General features: G+C 45.8%; 1 pseudogene; it reads left to right on the top strand.

Moving 5' to 3' along the window:
• LOC123758587 (proclotting enzyme-like) overlaps positions 1-20,000 on the top strand; it is a 38,375-nt pseudogene that overhangs the window by 4,343 nt on the left and 14,032 nt on the right.

The raw sequence follows: 20,000 nt of genomic DNA, 5'->3' as shown, positions 1-20,000 counted from the left end.
TATTATCTAGCAAACCCATTGCCAGATATTATTTTCCTTGAAGACTTCACTCTATCCAGTTTAAGCTGGAGAATAACAAACAATAACATTGTAACAGGAAATCAACCTGAAAATAAACACTCACAGGTCACACAACTAATCAGATCCTGTGACAAATATTCTCTCAACCAACAGATAACAGAGCCAACAAGAAACAAAAATACTCTCGACTTTACTTAAAAAAAAAATAGGGATATTACACTCTCAGATACTACATACCATAAACTGTCATTAGTTGGAACCTATTATGAGTACACGTAATACGTCCAAAAGGACGTATTTTTGGACAAGCGAGAAGAGCTGTCCAATAAATGGATTTTCCACACCACGAGGATAGACTGGGGAGAAAGTCAACATGGAACAAGCAAACGTCCTGTGGGGAAACAATATTAAGTAACAAAATTCCCATGCAAGGAACGGAATAATTGACTGCCGGAGCATTACAAAGTCTGCTTGATTTATAATGTTCTTTTGTAAATCAAAAGAAGAACCAACTTAGAAAAAAAAGATTTCAGGCAACACTAACGAAGGGGGGAAAAAAATAAAAATTTTTAAGCAGACTTGGCTATTACAATAAAGAAAATGACAATTAAACTGGGAGACTGAAGAAACAGATGAGAAGCGATTATGTCAGACTGAAGAAAGGATCGGAAAGACATACAAGAGATAAGAAAATATAGAAAATACATTCTTACACATGCAGAATCAAAAAAAAAAAAACCTCTATGAGTATTGACCTGTACTTACAAGTGAAGGTTCAGTCACAAGCTCTCCCGAGCACTCCCAACGTATCTGAACTGATGTACTAATTTGCCCGAACCTAACCCACCCGAGGACCCATGAATAGAAAACGGGACATCACGTCACTTTCGTGAGTGGCTGGGATTTTTTAGTGCAACAATGTTTGGCCTTAGGGGAAATTATAGGTCAACACGCGACGTGGTGTTGAGGAGGCGGGTTGTTCATCTGACGCCTGGGACACTACATCCAACCCTTTCTCGCACTTGCTTATAGTCAATATTGGCTTATTTAATAAGTGCATATGTGACATACTAATTGATTGTGAATATTTTAGTTTACCTTGAAAAGCTTCATAGAAAACACCGACCTCACCTAACCTTCTTAGTATGTTAAGATAAGCAGCTTATTGCTTCTTAATTACAATTATTACTTAACCTATACCGTTGATAGGTTAAATAATAATTGTAAATAAGAAGCAATAAGATGCTTATCTTAACATACTAAGAAGGTTAGGTGAGGTCGGTGTTTTCTATGAAGCTTTTCAAGGTAAACTAAAATATTCACAATCAATTAGTATGTCACATATGCACTTATTAAATAAGCCAATATTGACTATAAGCAAGTGCGAGAACGGGTTACTACATCACATGTTGACCTATAACTTCCCTGAGGTCAAACACTGCTGTACTAAACATCAGAGCCACTCTCGAAATTGACGTGATGTCCCGTTTTCTATTGGTGGGGTCCTGGGGTAGGTTAGGTTGGGGCACATTAGTATACCTCAGTTCAGTTCAGTGAACGCTCGGGAGGACGGGCTGGAAATAGAGGGACTTGAGAGAACATGAACGACACGCATCGACACGGTAAAGTACCTAAACAATTCAAATTCAAATGTTTATTCAGGTAAAAGTACATACATAGAAGATGAGTTACAAACATAATGTTGGACTTATAGATAGAGCTAGTACATACAATACCTAAAGCCACTAACTACCCACAGCTGTTTCGGGCAAGGTGAGGAGAAAAACCACTTACAATAAACCTTAATAGTAATTGACATTAAAGTATAAATTGTGTTGAAAAAGGAATAAAAAGTGGGGGGGGGGACATGGCAAAAATCAGCAATTATACAACTTGGTCAACAAAGAATATTACTTGAAAATAGCAAGACATGGGTAGACATTTAGGGGGTAAAGTAGGTTACATGAAGTTTATTAGGTATAGTACTTAGTTTTTCTCTTGAACTGGTTGAGAGAGGTACAGCCTTTGACAGGATTGGGAAGGTCATTCCACATTCTGGGTCCCTTGATTTGTAGAGCATTTCTAGTTTGGTTAAGGCGCACTCTTGGAATATCAAATAGGTAATTGTTTCTGGTGTGGTGCCCATGGATTCTGTTACAACCTTCTAGGAAGCGTTTAAGGTCGGATTGACATTACAGTTCAGAGTTTTAAATATATAGAGTACACAAGAGAGGATGTGCAGGGACTTAATATCTAACATATACAAAGATTTAAGTAAGGGTACCGAGTGCTGTCTGGGGCCAGAGTTAGATATTGTTCTAATAGCAGCTTTGTGTTGAGTAATTAGAGGACGTAAATGATTTTGGGTAGTAGAACCCCAAGCACAAATACCATAGTTGGGATAAGGATAGATGAGAGAGTAATAGTGCCACCAGGGCAGGGCGTTGTACATAATATCTGATCTTAGACAGAATGCCAACAATTTTATATTTTTTTTTATATATTTAGAATGTTTCCCTGGAAATTCAGCTTGTTATCGATGAGGACACCAAGGAATTTACCATCTACTTTGTTACTAATTTGGATATTGTTTATTCTTAAATTTATTTGATCTGAGGATTTATTACCAAACAAAATACAGAAGTTTTGTCAATATTAAGGGTGAGTTTGTTAGCAGTTAGCCAAAGATGGACTGTATTTAGTTCAGTATTCACTGAAACATTTAGAGCAAGAGGATCAGGACTGGAGAAAACGAAGGTTGTGTCATCAGCAAATAAAATTTGTTTGAGGTGTTAAGAGGCATTTGGAAGGTCATTAATGTAGATGAGAAAGAGGAGAGGGCCAAGTATGCTGCCCTGTGGAAGGTAGGGTAGGAGAAATGGAATTATTCACAGAAACATACTGGAGCCTGTTACTATGGTAAGACTGAAGGTATTGGAGGGAGTGACCTCCGACTCCATAATGATGTAATTTAAGAAGAAGGTTTAGGTGGTTGACAGTGCCAAAAGCCTTATGTAGGTCAACAAATAACCCAACAGGGAACTCATTTTTATCAAGAGCTGCATGTATCAGAGTTAATCATACTAATCAGTGCATTGTTAGTGCTTTTTTTGGGTCTGAAGACATATTGGCAAAAGCTAAATATATTGTGTTTGGCTAGATAAGAGTAAAGCTGCTTGTAGATTAGCTTTTCAAATATTTTTGACAAGGATGGAAGAATTTATATAGACCTGAAATTGTTGACATCAGTGAGATCACCACATTTGTAGACTGGGGTTACTCTCGCTGTATTTTTTAGAATATCCGGAAAGGTTTGGAGTTCAAGTGATTTTTTGTAGAACAATGCAATGGCAGGAGCTAGAAATCTGGAGGCTTTTTTGTAAATGAGAGTTGGTATCTCAGCAAGGGCACTAGACTTTGTTTTAAGAGAAAGGATTATCTTATTGACATCAGTTGAATTAACGGGAGTTAGGTACAGAGACTCTGGATAGTTGGGCCCGCCAACGGGTACTCACCAGGAAGGAGACGAGAGGTACAATATACACATGGACAATACCGGAGGACCAGAACCCAAATTTGCACAGCAAAATAATAATAATATACTAAAGTGAACAATGCGATAGGAAAATCAGAATATAGCCGGTGAAGAACAGAGGTGACATAAGCATAATCAGAGAGCTGAACATCTGGCTGAACATCAGAAGTCCACGGTTGTTCAACATCCTCCCAACACATAAGACATAATCATGGCTGAAATAACTGATTCAGTTTCATAACCTCCAGAATATGACGCAGGATATTTTGTCTGAAACAAAGGCTTCATCATCGTCACCTTAGCGTAGCAAGTCAAAAATACTACTCAAGAAACATCATCGTGGCACCTCCAGCTGACCTTTAAAGTCAGAGTATCTCTCCTGGTCGAGAGATGTAGGTGAAGGATCACCAGCCACTCACGGGGCACCTCAGCTCACCTGGCCTCGTGGAGGACAACATCACCTCAAGCTATACTCACCTGTGTGGCTCCTCCTCTTTATTCCCTACCTATAGGACCAGCATTCACCAAATCCTACTACAACTACAATTATGAAAGTTATACATCTTTCCTCAATCATGGCGGCTTTGTTTACATTTTAGAAACCATTTATAAGGTGAGAGGCTACGAGGCTGTTTTTAGCAATAATAACCTTGATGTGTGGAGCGTGTGGTGGGTCTCGGCGGGCAGGTGTTGAACGGCATCCACTACACATCATTGCCACCACATACCACCATCACCACATATGGTGGTGGTGACACTAACGCACACCACCCCCATCACCAGCACGCACCCCCACCACCACCACACGACGCCAACCCCCCCCCCCCCCCACCACCACCACAAGCACCCCCACCCATCGCCTCGCCTGCTGGGTTGCTACACTGTAACATTATGAAGGCACAAAATGATCACATGATGACAAACCGCTTCTCAGGGTCACAGGAAATGGCTTTTAAATTAGACGTTCATAAATTTTTGGAGGAGTAATCTGCTTCAGTGTATGACTGGACAGAACTAGCAGAAATTCGTACTGTGAGGATAGCAACACATCACATAGCAACACTCAGGAATCCCCGGAGACGTGGGGAAGCCCCAAAGAGGTATTCATCAGCTTTATTATGCTCTTCATTCATCAGTTTTATCATGCATTCATCAGCTTTATCATGCTCTTCATTCATCAGTTTTATCATGCTCTTCATTCATCAGTTTTATCATGCATTCATTAGTTTTATCATGCTCTTCATTCATCAGCCATATATGCCCTTCATTCATCAGCTTTATCATGCTCCTTCATTCATCAGCCATATATGCCCTTCATTCATTAGCTTATTATGCTCTTCATTCATCAGTTTTATCATGCTCTTCATTCAAAATAGGGATTTTCTTAAATATAAATTAATATTATTATATATTGATATATTTTGCATATTTAGGCATTGGTTAGGTTAGGTTAGGTTAGGTGTTTAGGTTCTGTTGGTGATTATTTGTATTTGAAGCTTTTATATAGTATTTGTCCATATATTGAAGACAATATGTGCCAGCGCACGTGCGAGCCCGACAAGGCTCCCCCGGGTGCTGCACAACCTCTTTTTCGAGGCTGGGGGACCCTACGTACACAAACAGAGGTGGTATCCTCCATATTATATATATATATATATATATATATATATATATATATATATATATATATATATATATATATTCTATGGGGGTGTTATATACAATGTAACTTTGGTTATTTGAACCAACCTGATGCTTAATTACCTTCGAAGAGAGACCCCAACCATTCCCTGACAGAACACACAGCCGATCTCGGTAGCCACACTCCCGCTACTGTCGGTCGACCAGCAATCAACACTGGAGTGCTTGCAATTATTTGGGAGATCACCCTGGTAAGCGTCTGGGTCTGGCAGAGGGGTTCTGCGTCACCTTTATTCAGGGGTACGGCTCATACTGCCTAATTGTCATGTGTACACACCCACTCTTGAGCCGCCGTGACTCCCCGCACTCTCCTTACTGTGGGATGATCTCTCAATCTCCTTTAATTGGTTATAGTCCACTGTCACCCAGTTATAGCCGTGTCTTTCTCTCTAGCCAGGAAGCCTCGCAGGACAAGAGCAAAAGCCAGCTAACATATATAACATTTAATACATAAGAACATAAACAATATACATACGGGAATAATTATAAAACAATGCAACCTTTTAGGCTGCTACCAACTGATATGACAACTCCAATATGGCCTTGTGTCTCCAACCTCTAACTGTAACCTTCTGCTCCCTTCACTAATTTAGGCTGCAATACGGGGCAGGGTGAAAAGGGGCTGTAACGATCCTTGTCTGGAACCCGTAGGTGCGGGACCGGGACGTCCACCTCCCGGGGGTCGTGCGGCCCCCAGGCTCTACTTCAGGAGGCTGGGGTCGTTCATACCCTTGATGGGGTGGTTCTTCTCCGGCCCCGACCACGGCGGTCTCCGGGGTTGGGGGTCCCTGTGCCTTTCTTCACCACCTTGGAGGTCAACCCCGGAACTCTCAGTTCCTGCGACGGCGCTGGAACCAATCGTATTGGCGTATGCCTTTCCATTGGAGACTTTCAGCGCCGTGGAGAGGGGGGACCTGCTGCCTGGGTGACAGCTTCTCCCCCGAATCAATCTAGCCTGGCTTTGTGCCCTGGTGAGGCCACTCCAGACCGACAACCAGAGCGCAACTCCATAGTCTCCTGAGACTGATGGATGCCTACTACTACGTGGCACATAAAATATTCACATATTTCCTACTCTACAAAAAGCATCAATCCCATCTTGCACTGCGCCTTTCATGTTAAAACTCAGTCAAGCACTCCCTTAAACATCAACGTGTCCGTAAGATTCTCTGTTCCATTACTCGAGGACCCCCCCTAGTACAATAATCAATCTGGGTCCTCAAAATATCACGTGAGATACTCCTGCAGTTCCTCTAGTCAGCAGCACATGAAGTCCTCCTTGAATGTCAGTGAAGCTCCTCCACCTGCTTCACACAAGATACGTGTAGCTACCAACACTTCTTGAAGTTTCACTATGTCACTAGAGTTCCACTCTTGAACTCGAAGTCCTGCACCACCTTGCAGTTCACCTTAAACTCCTCTTCCGGTACGGAGTTCTCTTACTAACTTCTCCCACACAAACGTTGCAGTTCTCCCACACAAACGTTGCAGTTCTCCCACACAAACGTTGCAGTTCTCCCACACAAACGTTGCAGTTCTCCCACACAAACGTTGCAGTTCTCCCACACAAACGTTGCAGTTCTCCCACACAAACGTTGCAGTTCTCCCACACAAACGTTGCAGTTCTCCCACACAAACGTTGCAGTTCTCCCACACAAACGTTGCAGTTCTCCCACACAAACGTTGCAGTTCTCCCACACAAACGTTGCAGTTCTCCCACACAAACGCCTGCTTGCTTCGTTCCTCATGAAGAAGTACCACAGTTAGAGTTCCACACAGGCGCGACCAAACACTCACTTCCAGGCCGCCTTTAATTGATAAAAATCACAGAGAAATGGTGTACGAAGTTCTCTTACAGCTTCCTCACACGTGACATCACGTAGCCTTCACTTCAACACTAACACAAGGAACTATACCCTTCCTTCTTCCAGGAGATCACGACGTACACACCACCTCTGATGACTGCTGTAACTCAAGTGAGGTCACGACCTCCTGCTAGTGCCACTTCACGTCACCAAAGTATCTACATCTCATTTCATGTCACTTATTTAAATGCCCATCCTCTCCTCATATTTTCTAATTATTCACTGACGTTTATTATATATTTAATATATACATCTTTCCTCTGACCTCTCAATCAGGTCCAGAAGGCAGAATAACTCTCACTGGGGTAGACTCGTTCCGCCCAGGCTACATGGGGGTCATAACACTCCTCTTCCCTTATTTTTGAGAATTATTCTCCTTGGCTAAGCTCGCGACAAAGCATCAGCCACCACATTATCTCGTCATCTTATATGCTTTATCTTCAGATTATATTCTTGAGGTAACAGGAACCACCGGATTAACTTCTGATTTGCGTGCTTCATCTTGCTCAGGAACACCAGGGGCATTGGGATCTGTATATACAGTAACCGGTGACTTTCCCCATTTACGTATACTCAAAATGTTTTAATACCAGGACCAATGCCAACGTCTCCTTCTCGACCGTACTCTACAATCCCAGATGCTTGACAAACTTCTTCGAAAAGAAAGACACAGGGCGATAAATTTCGTCCTCCTTCTGTGTCAATACAGCTCCTACATCACTGGCTGTACTCCAGCTCCTACATCACTGGCTGTACTCCAGCTCCTACATCACTGGCTGTACTCCAGCTCCTACATCACTGGCTGTACTCCAGCTCCTACATCACTGGCTGTGCTCCAGCTCCTACATCACTGGCTGTACTCCAGCTCCTACATCACTGGCTGTACTCCAGCTCCTACATCACTGGCATCCACGAACAAAGCAAACGGTGCTCCAGAATCCGAAGATACTAACACAGGCGACTCAGTAAATAATCTCTTGATTTTCTCAAATGCCCCCTGCGCTACTCCGTTCCATTCCCACTTCTTGTTCTTAGACAACAAGCTCGTCATAGGCGTGGTTACAGTGGAAAAATTCTTACAGAACTTGCTGCAATATCCGATCATCCCTAAGTACCTCAAGAATTCTTTCTTTCCTTTGGGTACTGGGAAATTGTCGATGGCTTCAACCTTCGTCCTCACTGGAGCAACGTCACCTTGCCCTACACCATAACCTAAGTACTCCAGTCTTGCTCTTCCACTCTATCTCTTCGCCATGTTAATCGTCATATTGGCCCTCTCTAATTTATTTGTTCGGCCGATTAGTATGTTTACGTGCTCCCTCCAGGAGTCTGCAAATACCACAATACCGTCGACGTATACTGCACAACCCGTTGCACCTTGCAACATTTGGTTCATCACACGGTGGAAACATGGTCTTCTTCTAAGTGACCCAACTTCTCTTGCACCTTGGCTAGGCCGACCGTGTTGGACACCTTCGCTCCATCATTTTCTCTACTTACTGTTTCCTCCTTCCGTTTCCTCTTCTTGCATTCCACAAGAGGTAGACATTTATTATCCGTACCTCCTCTGTCGTCCTCATACTTCGGTCTGTCGCCATTACACTTTATTCTCTCGTCATCATACTTCACTCTCTCTCGTCTTCATCGACGATTCCTTCTTTCATCTCCACATTAATCTGTAACTTCATCCTCTTCGACTTCCATCGAACCTTCGATTTTCTTCCACTCCTCCATGCTTGCATTATCATTATCTTCCTCTTCTCCCGTTCTGCTCTACTACACAACTCCATTTCTTCCCGTTCAACTCTTCCTCATGAATGAATGAATGAATTAAATATAGGTCAAGATACCCTGTTGGATAAGCGTGGAAAGTGGGGATAGGGGAAGAATTAATGGGGGTGAGAGGAAGGGTTTACAGTATGAGGTAAAGTGCCAGGGCTAGACCCAGCTGCATGGCATTGAAATCGTTATGACCAGACTAGGCAGTGAAGGCAAGGAATCGGATCTTTGTGACAACATTTCGTCTTTCTGAGCACCCACGGAGACAGCAGCCCTCAGCTGAGTGTGCCCTGGAGGCTCACACCAGATGTGGTCTTGGATTTGCTAATCAGCATCGTGCCCCACCCAAGGCACCAGAAAACGGGAGCTAGCAGGTCCTCCCCCCTAAAGAGGGGGGAGAAGAGTTAGGAGGCTATGTAGTTGGAAGTTAGGTGATTTGAGTAGTGGTATATTAGAGGAGAGGGGTCATGTAAAGGACGGAGCAGGAGGTGGATCGTCGATCAGGTTAAAGAGGTTGTGCGTATGTCTGGGTCTACTTAGGACGTTTCTGAGGAAGGCGTCGTAGTTGTCATGATAGGTGAGAATTCTATTGATCTGTTTCTTCCCCATAGTATCCCAGGTTATGTTCAGAGGTGGGATGTTCGCCCACTCATGCAGGGCCTCACTAGTGGTGAAGTCCTGCCAGTGGGTATCGAACACCCATCTCAGAGCCCTGTTCTGGGTACGCTGGAGCTTCTTCCTATTTGTTGGTGCTGCAAGTGAGAGTGGGATCGGTGCATATGTTAGGAGTGGGAGAATAAGTGTTTTGTATAGATAGAGCTTGGTGGCTTGGGAGGCATGTTTGAGTGGGAAGAGTTTTGATAGAGCTTTTGAGGCTATAGCTTTCTTGGGTGTTATATGTGTGTGAAAACGAAGGTTAGACTCTAATGTGAGTCCAAGTACTGTGGCTGTTGTTGACTCTTGGGATCTGGGTTGCTTCTGGTGATTGAGAGTAGAGTTTTACTGGGGCAGGGTTACGTCATTTGTTGTAGAAGAAGTATGTTATTTTAGACTTGCTGGGGTTTGCTTTTATCCTGTCAATCGTGTTCCCAGAGGGTTACATTGTCTATTTCTTCCTGTGCTTTCCGTGTGAGGGCGTTAATCGTGTAGTCCGAGATCTGTTGGGTTACGTCGTCAGCGTAGCAAAGGGTCATTGATGTCCAGTCCATTCGTTTTGTTCTCTCTTTTTCTCTTTCATGTTCCAACTCCAGTTCTCTTACTCTAGTTTTTTCCCTATATTTCTGCTTCATTTTTCATCTGAAGTTCCAACCTCAACTTCTCCAGTTGGCACTGCCTCCATGTTCACGTTTTCTTTGCATCTGGAGCTCTAGCTGAAATCTTTCCAGGCTCCTATTCCAGCTGCTCCTGCTACTGCGGACTACTCCTACTTGATCCTTGGGATCTCACTTCGTCTTGTCCATCATCCTCCTTTCCACTTCCAACTCCTTTCTGGTCTCCTTGTTCTGCCGCTTCATTTCTAGTTCTCAACAGCCTCAGGATCTCCTCCTTCATTCCGGCCACTTTGGATGACTTCACCTTAATATCACATGTCTCCGCTATCTGCCTCAACTGCTCTTTGGTGCAACCTTCCAAATCTTCAGGCTTGCCTGACTCTACAAATGATTGCACCTTCTCAATCTTGTCCTGTGGGGTCTCCCGGAGAGAGAATATACCTGCGGTCACCTGGGCTACCTCCTGCTGCAATGGGTGTGTCAGCCCCACCTGGACTCGAACTGTGGGTGTGTCAGCCCCACCTGGACTCGAACTGTGGGTGTGTCAGCCCCACCTGGACTCGAACTGTGGGTGTGTCAGCCCCACCTGGACTCGAACTGTGGGTGTGTCAGCCCCACCTGGACTCGAACTGTGGGTGTCAGCCCCACCTGGACTCGAACTGTGGGTGTGTCAATTCAATCTCCCGGAAAGTTAGGTTGGAGTATTTTTCATGTCGTTTAGAGTATTAATAACACAAAACATTGACTATTTTTGGGCTCCATAGTCAATATTTTGGATATATTCCTACAGTCACTATAGGTACTAACACTATGTTGGATGGGTTCTCTTCTTGTTTGGAACAGGTGTTGACCAGGTGTGTGTACCGACAGGTGTTGACCAGGTGTGTGTACTAACAGGTGTTGACCAGGTGTGTGTACTAACAGGTGTTGACCAGGTGTGTGTACTAACAGGTGTTGACCCGGTGTGTGTACCAACAGGTGTTGACCAGGTGTGTGTACTGACAGGTGTTGACCAGGTGTGTGTACCAACAGGTGTTGACCAGGTGCGTGTACTGACAGGTGTTGACCCGGTGGATGTACCAACAGGTGTTGACCAGGTGTGTGTACCAACAGGTGTTGACCAGGTGTGTGTACTGACAGGTGTTGACCAGGTGTGTGTACCAACAGGTGTTGACCAGGTGCGTGTACTGACAGGTGTTGACCCGGTGGATGTACCAACAGGTGTTGACCAGGTGTGTGTACTGACAGGTGTTGACCAGGTGTGTGTACCAACAGGTGTTGACCAGGTGTGTGTACTGACAGGTGTTGACCAGGTGTGTGTACCAACAGGTGTTGACCAGGTGCGTGTACTGACAGGTGTTGACCCGGTGGATGTACCAACAGGTGTTGACCAGGTGTGTGTACTGACAGGTGTTGACCAGGTGTGTGTACCAACAGGTGTTGACCAGGTGTGTGTACCGACAGGTGTTGACCACGTGCGTGTACCAACAGGTGTTGACCAGGTGTGTGTACTGACAGGTGTTGACCCGTTGTGTGTACCAACAGGTGTTGACCACGTGCGTGTACCAACAGGTGTTGACCAGGTGTGTGTACTGACAGGTGTTGACCCGTTGTGTGTACCAACAGGTGTTGACCAGGTGTGTGTACGGAGAGGATGAAGAGTGTGGTGGCGGTGTTGGTGTTGTGGGTGGCGGTGTGGGCGGCCGCGGGCGTGGAGGACACGCACCAGGAGCACCAGCATCTCCACACCAGAGTAAAGAGGCAGTGTAAGTCCTCACTCACTCACTCACTCATTCATTTCACAGAAAAATTACACACACTAATATTTACACAGAAAATCAATTGACAAACGCACATCACACACACACGCGCACACACACACACACACACACACACACACACACACACACACACACACACACACACACACACACACACACACACACACACACACACACACACACACTTACACACACGCACCTCACTCTCACCCTCTCTGTTAGTAATATTAGACGGCTCACTTTTATATCCCTCACTTCTGACTGAAACTAAGCGGGTCCTGTTTAAATATGCCTCCTCTCATCACACACACCAACATAACTCATCACACACACCTACATAACTCATCACACACCTACATAACTCATCACACACACCTACATAACTCATCACACACACCTACATAACTCATCACACACACCTACATAACTCATCACACATACCTACGTAACTCATCACATACCTACATAACTCATCACACATACCTACGTAACTCATCACACACCTACGTAACTCATCACACATACCTACGTAACTCATCACACACACCTACGTAACTCATCACACATACCTACGTAACTCATCACACATACCTACGTAACTCATCACACATACCTACGTAACTCATCACACATACCTACGTAACTCATCACACATACCTACATAACTGAGTTGCGTAGGTATGTTAACTAGTGTACTAGCGTTAACAAGTGTTCTCATTACTAGTGTTCAAATTACTAATGTTCTCATTACTAGTGTTCACATTACTGTTCATACTATGCTCTTATTAGTCTTGTTTACCAATATATATTTTATTAATTTTAGATTTTAATTCATATATGATCTAATAGATATAATTTGGTTGGATACTAAACTACACTTTTTTTATAGTTGGCTTCAACCGTGGACACGGAGGCAACCCGCACCGCAATAATTTCCGTAAGTTGGCGCGGTCATGGACTGTTGGCTGGCTGACTGGGTGCCTAGCTGGCTGGCTGGCTGGCTGGCCAGGTGTATAGCTGGCTGGTTGGCTGACTGGGTGCCTAGCTGGCTGGCTGGCTGGGTGCCTAGCTGGCTGGCTGGCTGGCTGACTGGCCAGGTGTATAGCTGGCGGGTTGGCTGGCCAGGTGTATAGCTGGCTGGTTGGCTGGCTGGCTGGCTGGCTGGCTGGCTGGCTGGTTGGCTGGCCAGGTGTATAGCTGGCTGGTTGGCTGGCTGGGTGCCTAGCTGGCTGGCTGGCTGGCTGGGTTCCTAGCTGGCTGGCTGGCTGGCTGGCTAGGTGTATAGCTGGCTGGTTGGCTGGCTGGGTGCCTAGCTGGCTGCCTGGCAGGCTGGATAGCTGCTTTGATAGTTAACTGACTGACAGGCTTGCAAGCTGGCTGACTGGCTGGCTAGTTGGCTGACTGTCGGCTTGCGGACCAGGTGTGTGTGTGTGTGCATGGTAAGAGGAATGACTCCACGTCTGGCTCATTGGCTGGCTGTGCTTTGTTGCCGCTAAGGTTCTTCTGTGCCTGGGAATTCAGCCATAAGGCTCAACAAATTAAGTCATAAATCAACATTAGACACTTGCAAATCATCGTGCTGAGGTGCTGTGTTGTGAGCATTACGCTTCAGCACTCTGGCTCATGATAAACGCTGGTGTCGGCACCTCATTGCAAGTGGGGACAAATGACTTAAAATATTTTTTTTCTTACCCCGGTTACTGCAGAATTAGATTTTTTTAATTTGATTTTTCAGATTACATTCTGTGTTACTATAGAAACAATCAACATGATATAATTGTTTTAGTTTAGAAGTATAGTACGTTAAAGTTCCACCTGTAATGGCAAGCTGTATTCATAAGAGAGACTGTGTATGTGTGTAATTACCTAAGTGTAATTACCTAAAGTGTAGTTACAGGATGAGAGCTACGCTCGTGGTGTCCCGTCTTCCCAGCACTCTTTGTCATATAACGCTTTGAAACAACTGACGGTCTTGGCCTCCACCACCTTCTCACCTAACTTGTTCCAACCGTCTACCACTCTGTTTGCAAAAGTGAATTTTCTTATATTTCTTCGGCATCTGTGTTTAGCCGAAGGTTACATCTACAGTCTATTATCTATTGCATAATAGATAAACTCGAAGATTACAAATTCTTGAAGCAACACACACAAATAATTTGTCCACTCGCCACATAATCTAGCGAGTCCTCTGTGTGAACTTAGATCCTCCCTGATGTACAAGTAACCAACCGAGGCGGTACGGGGAACCACTGAGAACCACTCACCTTGTTCTGAGAATCAGATTAATTCCAATATGCGGCCACCATTTATAATAACTCGTCTCGTATTGTATCCTCGTGAGAACTCACTACACTGGCTTATTTACCGCCCGGGGTGGAAGACCTGGATAATACTGGATCCGCGGGGTCACTCCTTGTGGCACCTGTGTCCGCGGGGTCACTCCTTGTGGCACCTGTGTCCGCGGGGTCACTCCTTGTGGCACCTGTGTCCGCGGGGGTCACTCCTTGTGGCACCTGTGTCCGCGGGGTCACTCCTTGTGGCACCTGTGTCCGCGGGGTCACTCCTTGTGGCACCTGTGTCCGCGGGGACACTCCTTGTGGCACCTGTGTCCGCGGGGTCACTCCTTGTGGCACCTGTGTCCGCGGGGACACTCCTTGTGGCACCTGTGTCCGCGGGGTCACTCCTTGTGGCACCTGTGTCCGCGGGGGTCACTCCTTGTGGCACCTGTGTCCGCGGGGACACTCCTTGTGGCACCTGTGTCCGCGGGGACACTCCTTGTGGCACCTGTATCCGCGGGGACACTCCTTGTGGCACCTGTGTCCGCGGGGTCACTCCTTGTGGCACCTGTGTCCGCGGGGTCACTCCTTGTGGCACCTGTCCTCTCCTTAATCTTCATTAACTTCTGACCAGTTTGTTTACTTCCAACTTACCTGCTCTGAACAAATCCACAAGGGCCGTGACGAGGATTTGAACCTGCGTCCGGGAGCATCCCAAACACTGCCTTCATGGAATATACCGCCACTACCAAAACAATGTGCGAACTGTGGAGAACACAACCCCGCCACTTCCTACCTCAGTAATAAAAGGAAAGAGGATCTTAAGAAACTCAAAGAAAAGGCTACCACCACCCCACCGCCACCGAACACCAACCGACAGGCTGTCACGCCCTTAAACCTCGGACCGGACCAGTTCCTGAACAAGCCAGTTCAACAAGCCAGACATAGAAGACATCCGTATTTACCGGGAGACTACAAGTACCTCAACAACAAAACACTATTATCAGGAACGACAACACCCACCCAAAATATCCATATCCAAGTTATTATCGCATTTGTAGATAGAGTAGCACAACAAGCCCATAACCTGTTGCGCAGAACAGTGAATGAGCTACTGATAGCAAGCGACATCGCGTCGGTCAAACGTCAGCGACAAACCACACAGCCACAGCTCCCCAGACCGACACAGAGCAGGCGACGACGATTCACCCAGCGGACAGGACAGGAGCGGACACCCAGACGGACGCTCCACGGACGACTGGGACTGCATACACCCAGACAGTGCTGACAACGGTTCCCAACAAAAATACATTATGATTACTGGTGACACAGAACAAAGAAGAGCATACATCTTCAGACGAACATGTGGAAGTCGAACACAATTCCAGTGAAGAAGACGACGGCGCTGAGGCAGCACCCACGCCGCCTCGGACGCTGCACTTGCTCCAACCCAAAACACCGGGCTACCTTGTTCAGTCCGTCATACAGGACAAGGCAGCAGGTACAGTTACAGCTTGCGTAAACGGCCGGATGGGCACCATCATTATGCCGGCGTGAAGTGTGGGAAGACGTACACAATGGAAACAGTCCCCATACCCCCGGTCACCTTAGTACAGACAAGAAGCGATAAAAAAAAAATCAAAGAACAAGAAACAATAAATACCCCGGAAGGCTCCTCGAGAGAGTGATGCAGTAATGGTGGAGTGCCAGACGAGTACAGGTGGAGTGTTAGGCTGCTGGGTGGCCCTCTTGGCCTGGGTGCTTTAGGAGGTGCGGTCACCTCTAGTACACCACCCAAGACTCCTCGGCCCTGCTGCTGGGTTAAGCCCTGGCTCTACTCTCTACAACTACGAAGTTTCCTCTGCAGACTATTCTTCCGTCTGTCCCCACTTCCCGCTCCCCCTTTACCTGTACAACCGATTGATTGACACATAAAAGTTCATTTTAATTCATTAGCATGAGTTTATTAATCAAATTACGACATCCTGCTCTTTAAACACTAACGAGGCAATGCCAATACTGTTATAATTAGTCCCAGACCAGACACGGGGCATGCTCCCCTCTCTCGTTGTTGTTGTTGTTTAAGATTCGCTACCTGGAACAAAAAGTTCTAAGTATCACGGGCTATGGTGAGCCCGTAGTGGACTTTTTTTCCCCTCTCTCCATTTAAGCTTCTCACTCTCCCCTTGTTATCCTCAAACCTGCCCAGCTGGCTCTCCTTCCCCTGGGAGAGTACGATCCTGCCCGAGGATGCTTTTAGTCACGCTTCTGAAGCACCGACCAGTCCAGTCACAGCGATGCTTCCAGGTACCATGGATGTGAGGGAGGTGTTTGGGCTCCCTTCTTGACCCTGTACAGGACCCAAAACTCCTCCTCCCCCCCACACATCCCTGGATTATGGTAACAGTGAGACTCCACCCCCCCCATGTTTCATGGATACCAAGCTTTTGTTCCCAAATACCAAGCTTTTGTTCCCAAGCACCAAGCTTTTGTTCCCATGCACCAAGCTTTTGTTCCCAAGCACCAAGCTTTTGTTCCCAAGCACCAAACTTGTTCCCATGCACCAAGCTTGGATCAGAGAGCCATATTCTGGATTTCTTACCCTTGCAGGCCATTGCCATGACAAATGAGAGATGATACAACCCAACAGCTCAGTCGCTCTGGCTCTACACACAACATTTTGCCGAAAGCACACGACCACAAAACAGATCCGAATCTCTACTGTATCACAATTACCCCATTTTAGAGAACAACCGTTTCCCAGCAGAAGAACAGTGAACTGTTACATTATGTCTGGTATATTACAGCATCACTGTAACCATGTCTGGTACATTACAGCATCACTGTAACCATGTCTGGTACATTACAGCATCACTGTAACCATGTCTGGTACATTACAGCATCACTGTAACCATGTCTGGTACATCAACAGCAAGTCCTCTTAATTCTTCTGCTTCTAGAACATATTGTTGTTGGTATTATTGATATCTCAGACATTACTATGAAAGGGTCCCTGTGACACAGTGGTCTACGTCTCCGGCTCACAATTGAGGGACCCGGGTTCAGTCTCCAGGCAGGACAGAAACTGTTGGCATGCTTCCCTACTCCTGATCCCTCTGTTCTCCTAGCAATAAATAACCCAGTAGTTAGGCACCTGTTGTGGATTTCATCCTGGGGAAAGATCAATCGTTGGCCTAGGGGGTATCTTACATCCTGATGCCTATATTCACCTTAAATAGGCACCCGGGAGTTAGGCAACTATTGTGTGTAGCATCCTGGGAAAGGTCAGTTGCTGACCTGGGGGAGGGGGGGGGGGGTCCTTGATAAGCCCAAGGCTTCCTGCTCTGATAACAGGAATTATAGGATGGCAGGACATTATGCTCCTGCGGCCAAGAGGCTTCAAGAAGCGTACATGCAGCGCCAACATGTTCTGTTTAACTTGTAAATAATCTTGACACTTCTCTACAACAGCTGGACAAGGGGAGTTTGCTAGACCTGGACAACGCCGGGGACACCCCCACCACCACCACAACAACAGGCGCCCAGGCAGACCCAACGCACAAATAGGACACCAAGGTAATAGACATTTTACCATCAGCAGATGGGAACAAAAGTGAGAAATGCTAGTTGTACGATCCTGTGTCCTAGCTGCTACTTTCAAGGTCCTGTGTCCTAGTTGCTAGTGTCATGGATCTGTGTTCTAGTCGATAGATTCACAGAACCTTTATAGCCGCTAGTTGTACGGGCCTGTCACCTAGCAGCTATGTGCATTGGCCCGTTTTCTAGCTACTAGTTGTTCGGCATTTCGCTGTTCTCGCAACATGCTGCAGTAGCCGAGTGATCTGAAATAACCTCAAAGCGGCTGGAAATGGTCAGGATAGGACGATAAATCCCCCCAAAACAGCCCGCGAGGCTAACTGGGTCCTACACGGAACACGAAGCGACTAAGCAACTGACTGAAGAAGTCGTCCCGTCTGTCACATACGATATCTTACAACGGAGAAACTGTTCCAAGTGGATGGATGACAATAAACAAACTTTCACATATGTATTGCAACCTTTGTTCGTCTACGTTGACGTCACCATGATGACGCTGGACGGTACGAAGTAGAGGACCTCCTGAACCACATGCCTCTGGCCGCTTGTGAGAGCCTGCTGTACATAGTTAACCGGATTGACCTTAGGTTTAATGTACGTAATCAACACTAATCGTAACATTGGGTGAAACTTGCCACTTGGTGAGGAGGTCACATGTCGCATGGTTTCAGTTGACCTCACTCTTGGGCCCTTTTTACTGCATCAACAGGTACACAGCCACTGTACAAACAGGGACACAGTGACTGTACCAACAGGGACACAGCCACTGTACAAACAGGGACACAGTGACTGTACCAACAGGGACACAGCCACTGTACAAACAGGGACACAGTGACTGTACCAACAGGGACACAGCGACTGTACAAACAGGGACACAGTCACTGTACCAACAGGGACACACATGGACACACAAACCACGAAACGCCCTCACGCTGTTAGCAACATTACATTTGGATATTCGATCCACATATTGTCTATCGTTATTGCTTGAACTGACAACATGTTGAGAAGTAGCTACTGTTGCTGTCGCCACAATAGACCGAGTACCTGCAACTGCTACTGAAGCCATTGGAGCCTGCTTCAGCACCAGCTTCTCCTGCTGCATTAGCTATAACTTACTGTTTCAGGGCCTATTTCTGCTGCTATCCTCAGCCATAAAGCAGAGTTACTAACAAACCAAAAGCTTCTACTTTAGCTATTAATGCATTTATTAAACAGAAACTATTAATGCTTCTGCTGCTGTGAGTGCACTTGCTAGTATGAGTGCACTTGCTAGTATGAGTGCACTTGCTAGTATGAGTGCACTTGCTAGTATGAGTGCACTTGCTAGTATGAGTGCACTTGCTAGTATGAGTACACTTCCTAGTATGAGTGCACTTGCTAGTATGAGAACACTTCCTAGTATGAGTGCACTTGCTAGTATGAGTGCACTTGCTAGTATGAGTGCACTTGCTAGTATGAGTGCACTTGCTAGGTATGAGTGCACTTGCTAGTATGAGTGCACTTGCTAGTATGAGTGCACTTGCTGGTATGAGTGCACTTGCTAGTATGAATGCACTTGCTAGTATGTTGCTACTGTTGGCACTATGAATGTTACTAATTACAACAGCAACACTAAATACTATTAATTCCTTGGCCTTATCTATGCTAGTATTGCTCCTCTGTGTTGATCTCATCACTAATACCTCAGTTATAAACACGAGGCTTGTGGTCGAGTCACTCGGGGAAGACGCCTCAACAAGCGTACTCAGCGCCCTCGTGGACTCAGTTTAACTTGTAAATAATATGTCCACTTACTTCCCCACGACAGCTGGACATGGAGGCTTCACTCCGCCTGGGCACCTTGGTGGACACCACGGACACGTCAACAACAGGCGCCCCGGGACTGATGGCAGACCCAAACCACTAGTACAGGCCGAAGGTAAATTGTCGTTTTTGCAATCCGTTCCAAATGTTCGTTAACCCAGCCGCCAAATCTCCTGTCTGTGATTGAAAAACACGACCTGCCCTTAGACTAAATCCATTCCATCCGGCGGTCGACCCCAAAGATACATTCATCTGTTTTAATAAGCAGTTAATTCGCCATAGGAATTTTCTCAAATATAAATTAATATTATTATATATTAGCATATTGTGCATATTTAGGCATAGAAAACGGAGGCCTGGTCGAGGAC

Source organism: Procambarus clarkii, chromosome 22, assembly GCF_040958095.1.
Source record: "Procambarus clarkii isolate CNS0578487 chromosome 22, FALCON_Pclarkii_2.0, whole genome shotgun sequence".
In the NCBI taxonomy this organism is placed as follows: domain Eukaryota; kingdom Metazoa; phylum Arthropoda; class Malacostraca; order Decapoda; family Cambaridae; genus Procambarus; species Procambarus clarkii.
This window is presented reverse-complemented; position numbering and strand designations above follow the sequence as displayed.